Source organism: Xyrauchen texanus, chromosome 4, assembly GCF_025860055.1.
Source record: "Xyrauchen texanus isolate HMW12.3.18 chromosome 4, RBS_HiC_50CHRs, whole genome shotgun sequence".
Classification (NCBI taxonomy): domain Eukaryota; kingdom Metazoa; phylum Chordata; class Actinopteri; order Cypriniformes; family Catostomidae; genus Xyrauchen; species Xyrauchen texanus.
Window position 1 is genome coordinate 45885829 of NC_068279.1, and position 12669 is coordinate 45898497.

Here is a 12669-nt window from a genome sequence, read left to right on the forward strand (position 1 = left end):
TGCAAGAGCCAGTGACCCAGAGACATGGACTTTGTAAGAATGATAGGCTAGTTTTGGGAAAAAAATAAATACATAAAAAATCAAAATCTATGAAGAAATAGTAGCGAAGAACACAAAATAAACAAGCTAACGTCACAGCAAATCAGAAACATGAATGGTGAATATTGACCAATATAGGTGTTGGTTTCATGTGTAATAAAAGCACAAAACAGTCTCAAAACCTACTAGGCAGCATATGGGCTCTGACTCTTTTTATGCCTATGATAAAAAATTGTCTAAGTAGGCAGCTCACTAGGTTTTGAGGTACACCACAAAACAAGTACCCAAAAGTGAACCGTGGTTGTATCCTTTTGTAGTACCTTGTAGTAAATATTATTGTATATGAATATGTTAATAATTAATAATAATAACTTTTGTGATTAAAAGCTATCAGTTACAATTCTGAGATCTTATATTACACGCTTGCTTTCATGAGGCCTTTTTAGCCTTATAACAATCACTTCAAACTGGATGTACAAACTTAAAATGAATGCAACAACATCTAACATCATTAATGAACAATTTATCTCTGTTAAAAGTGAAAATTTCACATGAAAGAGACACGTTTAAAAGCTATATTTTTCCGTTTTGGCGCTTAAAATTTTATTGATGTAACCCAATGGTTAATTCCATCATATTAAATAGTTTATTTTAAATGCTTGATGGCAAAATATGCTTTACAGTATACATACCTGGCCCATATTCACAAATCCATATTTTTCTGCAACAAGATCTGCAACATCAGCACCTCTACACCAGAGCTAAATTTTGTCTAACACCTGTGTCTAATTTCAGTAAGCATGGGGAGAGCGGCATAAAAAGGCAGCAGCCACAGAGCTGAGAGAGTGACACACGTCAGTCTAGTGTTGGCGCATAGAAGAATTGAGAAACTTTATAAAATTGATTGTAAACATTGCTGTGGCCATTAAAAGCCTTACCTGGAACGTCAAGTGCCCTGCTGAAAACTGTCACACTGGTGCCCGTGTGACAGTTTTCCCAAGAAGGACACGTGAAGCAGGGCACTTGAAATTAGACACCGGTGTTAGACATAATTTAGCGCAGGTGTAAGCGCCCTTACAGCTTTTCTCTCCCGGACGGGCACTTGACCACGCCCCCGCTGCCACACACGGCTTGTAATAAAACATTTGCAGTAAACAGTAGCCTACCAAGAAAGTCATTGGTCACTATCTTCCTCGTCCTGTGCACTGAAACCACTAAAGTCATCTCCTTCGGTGTCGGAGTTGAATAACCTCAGATTTAGTTGTCTTTTTGCACTGAGTCAATTCCTCACGCTGCTGTTTCCAACATCTTATCATCGACTCATTAAGACCAAGCTCCCGTGCAGCAGCTCTATTTCCTTTTCCAACAGCCAGATCAATCGCCTTCAACTTGAAAGCAGCATCATATGCGTTTCTCCATGTCTCTGGCATGGTGAGGGTGACAAAATTACTACCGTAATCAGAATGCTGGGAAGTTTGAGCGCGCTCGATTTAATCTAAACAGTAAACAAAAAAAGTTGTTTTGACCTTAACCCGTTCGGCAATTTCATTGGTCTAATGAAAGCTTCACGCCGCCAAAAAACTGAGCACGTCACAGAATGTTTTTTTTTTTTATTTATTTATTTATTTTTTTTATAACGTTTGAAAGCGGGAAAAATCCATATATTAGCCGCGTCATTGTATAAGCCGTGAGGTTCAAAGCGTGGGGAAAAAGTTGCGGCTTATAGTCCGGAAATTACGGTAGACTTTCATAAATAATGGTAAAATAGATCCTAAAGGATCTACAGTAGTTTGACTGTGTGATCTCCACTCCAGTGTGATGGCTTCTCTGCTACTGGCTCATCATCTCCAATTACAGTGCTATCAGTTTCTAAAGGTGCACTGACTGCTCTTACAGCATAGAGGAAACTCTGGAAACACTGTACAATAGCTCTTTCTGGCAATGCTTGACAGATCTTAATGTACACTGTAAAATGCTTTGTCATATTAAGTATCACATTGGATTATTTTACTTCAATAGTATGTTATTTTATTTGTATTTATTTTCTCTTCTCCATAGTTAAATTAACTTTTTTAAAATTTTCTGTCATAAATTCATTAATTCCTACATTTTATTAAATTTCATGTTATCTGAAATGATTTTGAACTTGACTCTTATTTCATTATTCATTTATTTATGTAATACATGCTGAATTACCATAGTCTGTGTATGAAATATGTTGTAGATCTACTACCATTCAAAAGTTAGCACACCTGACTGAACGTATGCTCTTTGTGACCTTTTAATTATATATATATATATATATATATATATATATATATATATATATATATATATATATATATATATATATATATAATATAAGAAATATTTTTAATCAATTTATATTTATTATTAATATAAAATATATTGAATTTTAATAATAATAATAATAATTGTAAAGAATCAGACATGTCGGGTAGATCCATTTGCAACAATATTTTAATGGGCAGACTTCAAGGAAACGTAAAAAGACATAGTTACACAGATGTTCCGCCGTCTGCAGAGCGGTGGGTAGCCTGGGGAGCGGGATGAGCCGGCATGCCTTAGAGAAGTGGTCGATGACGGTTAGAATGGTTGTGTAGCCCTCTGAGGGAGGCAGATCCGTGATGAAGTCCACCGCGATGTGGGACCAAGGCCGTTGGGGAACAGGCAGGGGTTGAAGGAGGCCCGCGGGTAGCAGCCGAGAGGATTTCTGGGTGTTTCAGACCCTACAGAGGCGAATGAATTCGCTCGTGTCTCGAGTGAGAGTGGGCCACCAGTACCGGTTCTGAAGGAGCTGGGTCGTGGCAGTGATTCCGGAGTGCCCGGAACAGGGAAGGGCATGCACGTGGTTTATAACCTTGTCGCGGAGGGTTTCTGGTACAAAGATCTTCCCAGTGGGGCAGTCCGAGGGAATCTCGAGGTCAGCGTTGGCCTGGGTGCACTCGGTCTCGAGGTCCCATTGAACTGGTCCGAGGACGAGAGCTGGGTTGATAATGGGTTCTGGAGTCGGGACCTCCGTTTCGGTGTCGAACAGCCGAGACAGAGAATCAGCCTTGGTGTTCTTTGAACCGGGGCAGTAACTCACTGTGAAGTGGAACCGGGAAAAGAAGAGAGACCACCGGGCTTGACATGCGTTCAGTCTCTTGGCCGTACGCAGGTACTCCAGATTCTTGTGGTCTGTGTACACGGAGAATGGGTGAGTCGCTCCCTCGAGCCAATGGCGCCACTCCTCGAACGCTGACTTCATCGCTAACAACTCGCGGTCTCCGACGTCATAGTTCCTCTCTGCGGAACTCAACTTCCTGGAGTAGAAAGCGCAGGGATACAGCTTGGGGGGTTCGCCCTGACGTTGGGAGAGTACCGCTCCTAGCCCGGTGTTCGAAGCGTCCACCTCCACCACGAAGGGTAGCTCAGGGTTAGGATGGTGCAAAATGGGAGCAGAAGTGAAGCTGTTCTTGAGTTGCTTAAAAGCCCAGGAGGCAGCCTCGTTCCAAGCTAGCCCTCTCGTGCCCTTCCGAACCAGAGCTGTTAACGGGGCTGCTACGGAGCTGAAACCTCTGATGAAGCGGCGATAGAAATTGGCGAAGCCCAGGAAGCGTTGCAACCCCTTTAGGGTGGAGGGTTGGGGCCAGTCTACGACTGCTCTCACCTTATTCTCATCCATGGCCATGCCCTCCGGGCGGATGACGTACCCCAGAAAGGTTGTAGATGTCTGATGGAAGTCACACTTCCCTATCTTGGCGTAGAGTTGGAACCGAAGGAGCCTTTGAAGTACCGCGCGGACATGCTGGATGTGGGCTTCATGGGTGTCAGAATAAATCAAAATGTCGTCAATGTAGACGATTACACTTCGGTGGAGCAGATCACGGAGGACGTCGTTGACGAAGGATTGGAAGACGGCAGGGCTGTTAGAAAGGCCGAAAGGCATGATGAGATATTCATAGTGCCCAGTGCTCGTGGAGAAGGCAGTCTTCCATTCGTCCCCCTCTCGGATTCGAACCAGGTTATAGGCGGAGCGCAGGTCCAGCTTGGTGTAATATTTGGCCGTGCGAAGAAGCTCTAGAGCGGCCGGTACCAGCGGCGGTGGGTAACGGAACTTAACGGTACATTCGTTCTGTGCTCTGTAGTCGATGCAGGGTCGCAGTCCTCCATCTTTTTTTTGACGAAGAAGAACCCTGCTGACAGAGGGGAAGTGGAGGGACGGATGAACCCCTTTGCGAGCTCCTCCTCCACATATTTCCGCATGGCCTCGGTCTCAGGTTGGGACAGTGAGAAGATGCGGCCTCTGGGTGGTGTGTTATTGGGTACGAGGTCTATGGCGCAGTCGTATTCCCGATGGGGCGGTAGCTTGGTGGCTTTGACCTTGCTGAAGACCTCGACTAGATCGTGGTATATGGTAGGTAGGCGAGATAGCACGGCGTCGTCTCGGGGTTCGGTAATGCCTTGGACCCTTAAGGGTTTGACGATAGACAGACACCTCAAAAAACACCTCTCTCCCCAGCTGATTATCTGCCCGGTAGTCCACTCCAACTGGGGGTTGTGCTTCCTTAGCCAGGGTAAGCCCAGGATGACCGGAGTGTGAGGAGCTTGGAGGACGTAGAACTGGACCTCCTCATGATGGAGTTGGCTGGTACGCATGCGAAGCGCCTGGGTCATGTGTGTGATGCGTCCTGTGCCGAGTGGACGTCCGTCGACAGCCTCTACTGACAGCGGAGGTGTGCAAGAAATGAGGGCTATCTCGTGAACCTGGGCAAAAACTTTAGACATGAAATTACCGGCTGCCCCGGAGTCAACTAGGGTGACGGTATTGACAGCTTGCCCCTTTATAGTGAATTCAAGAGGCACTGATACACAGGTGAGAGGATTTAAACAGTCGAGGGTCAGACTCACCGTGGTTCTGTCCTTGTGTGCAGGTCGCAGATGGCAGTGCAGACGGAAGTGACCGGAACCCCCGCAGTACAGACATAGGTTCAGAGCTCGGCGGTGCTCCCTCTCCTCCTCGGAGATGTGTGAGGCGTTGATCTGCATCGGCTCGTAGGTCTCAGCAGACAAGTTAGAAGCACGTGGTGCGGGACTGACGCGCATAGCGTATTAGGGCTGTCGAGTTAACGCGTTAATAACGCGCGATTAATTATACAAAAAATAACGCGTTAAAATTATTAACGCATTTAATCGCAGTACCACCTGTTTACTCCAGAGGGCAGTAAGTGAAATTTCAGCTGTGTGAGCAACACATAGTTTATACAGTGAAGAAAACAACACAGATATGGGTTACTAAGGGTTCAAATGCAAACTAAGGGATGTCAGTGTGTGTTTAAAGATTGAGTAGTAAACTATATTTAACTTGACACAGTGACCTAAACATTTTATTTTTATGAGTCATCATAAAATATTTTATTTTATTTTATTTTAGGTCATCTTAGCACATGTATCCTACCTATTAGCAAAACTTGTCTGGATGAAATAGCTACGTTTCACTCCTTCATTTATCAATAAACCTTCTCAATGAAAGCAACGTTTCATTCCTTCGTTTGTCGATGATATAGTCACGATAATTTGAATTAAATCATTAGTACTCGATCTGAGTCTCGGATCTCAAAATACAACGTCTGCACAGGTCGCCATCTTGAACCACCAAAGTAGAGGAAACTGTTTCTAATGCTGACATCCTAAAAGCCATTAATGGATTAAACGAGCGTTTTCTGAAATTTGAAGAAATGGTAATGAAAAATACAGTGGAGATTGACAGAGTGCAAGAAAATGTGAAAGGGTTGGAAATTCAATGGAAAGGTACTGAGGACACAATTAAGAAGATAGGTGATCAGATGACAGTCCTCAGGGAGAAGCAAGAAGAGTCGGAGCGGTACAGTAGAAGATGGAATCTCCGTCTTCTGAATCTTTCTGAAAGCAGCAACGAGGATGTGAGGAAGGAGGAAATTATTGCGGAAATTATTCCAGAGGAAAAGTCCAAGCTTGGATTTATGGTGGACACCGTGCATAGGGTCGGACATCCGAGAGAGGATAAAAGCACTCGCCCAGTCATCATCCAGCTTACCATGAGATCCTTTAGATTCAAACTATGGAGAGCTTCCCTCAACACGGATGTCATGAAGAGAAAGAACCTCCGGATGACTGACGATTTAACCCAACTGGAGAGACAATGTAGAAATAAACTGTGGCCTCTTGTGAAGCAAGCGCGTGCTGATGGAAAGAAGACAAAATGGCAGGGTTCTGTTGTAATCATTAACGGTGTGAGACACACTGCATAACTGGTTAAACTTCCATTAATGCGAGGTATAAGTTCAAGTTAAATATGTTACCTTATCTTTATGCGATCATTTGCACTCCTTGCCTATAATCAAAAGAGCAATATGTTCATTACGATAATTAAAATAAGAAACTTAAGAGTTAATTGAGGTACTCGTGTTTAGAGTTTCCTACTTGGCGGTAAGTTAATCTCTGATATTATCTCAGAGTTTTTTCTTTCACTTTAATTAGTTCCTATTACTCTAACAGAGATCTAGTTTTTTTTTCTTTCTTTTTTTTTTTTACATTATGACAGACTTCCGTTTTAGTTCCTTAAAAATAATATCTTTGAATGTTAGGGGTATTCGTGATAGCACCAAAAGGAAATCAATCTTTTTATTCAGTAGACGAAAAAATGCTGATTTGATATTTTTACAAGAGACTCATAATGATGTGAAGTTTTGGAAAGCTCAGTGGGGAGATATATGTTATTTCTGCCATGCCTCTCAACAATCAGCAGGTGTCGCCATTCTACTTAATACATTTAAATGACTTATAATTGAATCTATGATCTCAAATGAGGGAAGATGGATAATACTGGTATTTAAATTAGATAACTGCTTCTTTATAGTTTGCATTTTATACAACTATAACAATATAGCTCAAGGGAAATCAATGTTTTTAGAACTCTGTATGAAACTTGAAGCCCTTAAAAACAAATATAAAGATGCACACTTGATTATTGGAGGTGATTATAATGATGCTCCAGATGATTCTGTAGATAGAGTACCTGTAAGATTAATCCCGCACTCAAGATTCAAAAGTACGGCATATATGTGTGAACAACTGGCAATTACAGATGTTTGGCGTTTCTTAAACCCTGACATTAACGAATTTACTTGGAGTAATGGTAGTAGATCCCTACAGTCTAGAATTGATCTATGGCTTATCTCTCCCTCTTGTCTGCAATTTGTGACAGAATCATCACATAGCTATGCCCCATTTTCTGATCATAAACTAATTTCAATTTATTTAGCAGGAACAAAACAACAAAATGGTAACATACGTGGTTATTGGAAACTAAATAATAATTTATTAAGAGATGATGAGTTTTGTGATTTAGTTAAAATAACTGCAGAAAAATATATTTGATAATAATGAAGTGAGTCACATACAAAAATGGGAATTTTTCAAGTTTAAAATCAGAGAATTAGCAATTAAACAAAGTAATTAAAAATATATATATAGCCAAAGAAATAAATATTATGGATCAATTAAATATGTTAATGACTAAGAATAATCTTTCTGAAGAAGAAGAAGAAACAACAATTAAAAAATTAAAAGAGCAAATAGATAATATGTATATTGAGATGGCCAAAGGGGCCTTTGTAAGATCCTGAGCCAAATGGCTGGAACAAGGAGAAAGAAATTCGAGTTATTTCTTTGCTTTAGAGAAACGAAACTGTAAGAAAAATAATTTAACTACTCTTAAAATTGATAATAACATCACTTCGAATTCTTTAGACATTTCAAGATATGTGGGTTCATTCTATAGCAATTTATATAAATCTAATATTCAATGTGATGAGTGTGATAGTTTTATTGAATTAGTTAAAGCATTTACACCAACTATATCTGAACAATTTAAAATGGACTGCGATCGCCCCATTACTAAAAAGGAAATCTCTGAAGTTGTTAAATCAATGAAAAAAGTGAAATCTCCGGGTAATGACGGGATTTCAGTTGAATTTTATTTGCATTTTTGGGAAATAATTGAAATGCCTCTATTTAACTTATTTAAAGAATGCACCTTAAAAAAAGAAATGTCCACGAGCATGAAGCAAGGTCTAATATGCCTTTTCCCTAAACCTGATAAAGATCATTTAATGATAGAAAATTGGAGACCTATAACACTCTTAAATATTGACTACAAAATGTTATCATCAATCTTCGCTAAACGATTAAAAAGAGGTCTACATGAGATAATTAGTGAAACACAAACAGGTTTTATGTCTAATCGTCACATTAGTTCCAACATAAGACTTGTTCTCGATCTACTGGACTATTTTGATAACATTAATACTGATGCACTGATAGTATTTCTCGATTTTTATAAAGCATTTGATACGGTTGAACATTATTTCTTACTTAAAGCACTTCAGATTTTTGAATTTGGTGATAACTTTATATCTACAGTTGAAATGCTTTATAAAAACATTGATAGTTCTGTAATATTATACCCAAACACCACAAAACGATTTCCTGTACTGAGATCAGTTCGCCAGGGCTGCCTTATTTCACCATTTTTGTTTCTGCTAGTGGTTGAATTATTGTCATTACATATTAAACATAGTCCTTCTATTAAAGGATTATCTATTTTTGGCAAAGAAATTAAAGTAACGCAATTAGCTGATGATACAGCTCTTTTTTTGAGGGAAAAACATCAGATTGGCAATGCTATAACCCTAATTGAACCATTTTCAGCTGCTTCGGGGTTAACGCTTAACAAATCTAAATGTGAAATTTTAGGTTTGTATAAGACTGAAGAGGAAAAAATGCTTAACATACCTGTTAAGAAATGTGTAAAATATTTAGGTATTCATGTTTGCAAGGATCACAAGGAACGTCAAAAACTTAATTTTTCACCTAAATTGAAGAAAAGTAAAACAATATTGAATTTATGGCTTCAAAGAGACATTTCGCTTTTAGGAAGGATTCTGTTGACCAAAGCGGAAGGGAAAAATTTGTCTATCCTGCCCTCTCTCTTGATGTCCTTGATTCAACATGTAAAGATATTAACTCTATATTTACCAATTTTGTGTGGAAAAACAGACACCATCATATAAAAAAAATCGGTGCTCTCTGGTTCTAAGGATGAAGGTGGATTTGAACTTTTGGACTTTTGGGACTTGAATTATACTTTTAAGGTGAAATGGTTGAAGGAATGTTTGAGAGCACCAGAATCCTTATGGTACTTTATTCCCAATAACATCTTTAATAATGTAGGAGGCCTAAAATTCTTATTGAAATGTAGCTACAATATTACAAGATTGCCGCTAAAACTATCCCAATTTTATCAACAAGCTCTTTTGGCCTGGAAATTATGTCACTCTCACAACTTTTCTCCACACAATTCCATCTTATGGAATAATGAATGCATCACTAAAGGGAACAAGTCACTTTATTTACAGAATTGGATTGATAGAGATATTATTTTTGTAAAAGACCTTTTTGACTGCAATAACCAATATCTTAACTATGAATCCTTTTTCAGTGAGAAGGCATTCCCGATTACTTTCAAAGAATATAACTCAGTTATTAAATCTATACCTAATGGAATATTAGAACTAATGAAAAGTTATAAAAAACAAAATGAAGTTACTGACCTTAAATTTACTCTTTATATAAATGGTATATAGATATGAGTAGTAAATGTACTAATAAGCATATCAGAAAATGCTTTCTAAACTTAAAGAAAACAACTCCTCGTGGGAAATTTTTCTGGAATTCTCAATTCACAGAGATTAATTGGCATGTGTCGTGGCTTGTTCCTTTTAGATTTTGTATATCAAACAAGATTAGGGAATTACATCTGAAAATATTGCATAATATATATCCAACAAACCTATTTATCTCAAAGTTCACATCTATTGATAAAGATTGTAGTTTTTGTAAAACTGAACAAGAAACATTAACCCATCTTTTTTATGGCTGTTCATTTTGTTTAACTTTCTGGGAAAATGTTGAAAATTATCTGGCATCTAAAATAACTCAAAAAATCACTCTTGATGGGAAACAAATGATTACCTTTTTTGATTGTAAAGATAGAAAGCTAAGAAATATTGTTAATACCTTTATTTTACTAGGTAAATTTCATATTCATAAAGCAAAATTTTCCAATTCTAAACCTTGTTTTAAATTATTTCAAATTGAAATTGAATATTATTTTGAGTCTCTTAAATTGGTTAAAAATAAGAAAGCTATGCTAATAACTGATTTATACTCTAAATTTTTTGTTTAAAAGAATGTAAGGTAATGCTAACTATACTATCAATTGAAGTTTGTTATTTTATGTATTTATTTATTTTATTTTTTATTCTATTGTTATTATACATGTTATATTTCTTGTATCTTCTGTTTGTTATTAGATTATTTGTGATATAACAATTGTCTGTTTTTATTTTGTATTTTTTTGAATCTTCAATAAAAAATAAATAAATAAATAAATAAATAAATAAATGTCTGACGCAAGTCGTATGGTAGGGTGACCACGGAACAGTCCCGAAATTGGAAGCTTTGTCCCGTGTCCCACAAGTCATAAGCAGTGTCCCGCATTTCAATTTTGGTATTATTATTTCGGCATCATTTTATTTCATCGTCCTTTAATTACAAAATCACTATAAAAAAAACTTAAATAAGAAAACACTGAACATGCGCAGCGCAGCCTTTTTTTCTTGCCAGAGCGGGAAAACACTGGGGGAAAAAAACTGCAACAGAAAAATGGGTCTATCCGGAGCTCCCGAGAAGAAAAGGTGTCTTTGTTCCTATAATAAAGAATTGGAGACAATATATACATGGTTAAAACCAGTTACAGGTGACCCTAAAAACGGAGAGTGCAGGGTATGCCACCGAAGTTTCACGGACAGCTCTGCTGAAGCAGTTCAGTGCCCCAAACATGACAGCTCTGATATCTTTGGCTTTGAGCATTCCTGTCACCAACGCGTTCGTGGAGAGGGTGTTTTCACTGATGACCGCTGCGTGGACAGAGACAAGTAACTGAGCACCCGTGGACCTCATCAAAAGTGAAATCCTGGTGAAAGTGAACACCTACACCTGCCAGGAGTTCTACAGTCATAATGAATGAGAAGGCCCAACTTGAAGCAGCCAGATCAGACAAAAAATTTTAATTCAAGATGCACTAAATCTGGTAAGATCGCATTTAATCTTTCTAGTCTTTAATAATGGAATTGATGTGCTTATTTGGAAATGTGCTTTTTAACGATTAGATTATTATTTTCACTTCATTATATTTACATTGAGTAGGTCTGAGCTGTTAAAATGAGTTTGTATCGTAGACCTTATGCCAAACTGAGTGATGTTCACAGCGCCGTCATTAACATTTAACATCACTGCAAAAATACATCTAATATAAAATAAATATTTATTCACCTAGTACAATAATATTAAGTTATCTCTCCCTCGTGTCCCGCATTGTCCCGCAAAATCAGGTCTGCTGACCTGCAACAAAGCAATAGCCAGGTGGTCACCCTATGTATACCCCTGGCTTGTTTCTTAAAAAAAAAAATGTCTGACGCAGGTGTACATTGACGGTTCTTAAACAAACCCTCATAATGAATCTCAGACTGATTGACAAATTCACTTGTGAAATGGATTGCTGTGAACTGTATGCCAATGATCGACTTATGATCAGTAATATGGTAGTAAACAATACATTGTATTCTAAAGTCGCATTTTGTATTGTCTTATCAATGATGAACTGTTCTGCTACAAGAATGTAATGCACTTTAATTATCTGAATATTTTTTTATATTATATATATATATATATATATATATATATATATATATATATATATATATATACACACTCACCTAAAGGATTATTAGGAACACCATACTAATACTGTGTTTGACCCCCTTTCGCCTTCAGAACTGCCTTAATTCTACGTGGCATTGATTCAACAAGGTTCTGAAAGCATTCTTTAGAAATATATATATTGATAGGATAGCATCTTGCAGTTGATGGAGATTTGTGGGATGCACATCCAGGGCACAAAGCTCCCGTTCCACCACATCCCAAAGATGCTCTACTGGGTTGAGATCTGGTGACTGTGGGGGCCATTTTAGTACAGTGAACTCATTGTCATGTTCAAGAAACCAATTTGAAATGATTCGAGCTTTGTGACATGGTGCATTATCCTGCTGGAAGTAGCCATCAGAGGATGGGTACATGGTGGCCATAAAGGGATGGACATGGTCAGAAACAATGCTCAGGTAGGCCGTGGCATTTAAACGATGCCCAATTGGCACTAAGGGGCCTAAAGTGTGCCAAGAAAACATCCCCCACACCATTACACCACCACCAGCAGCCTGCACAGTGGTAACAAGGCATGATGGATCCATGTTCTCATTCTGTTTACGCCAAATTCTGACTCTACCATCTGAATGTCTCAACAGAAATCGAGACTCATCAGACCAGGCAACATTTTTCCAGTCTTCAACTGTCCAATTTTGGTGAGCTCTTGCAAATTGTAGCCTCTTTTTCCTATTTGTAGTGGAGAGGAGTGGTACCCGGTGGGGTCTTCTGCTGTTGTAGCCAATCCGCCTCAAGGTTGTGCGT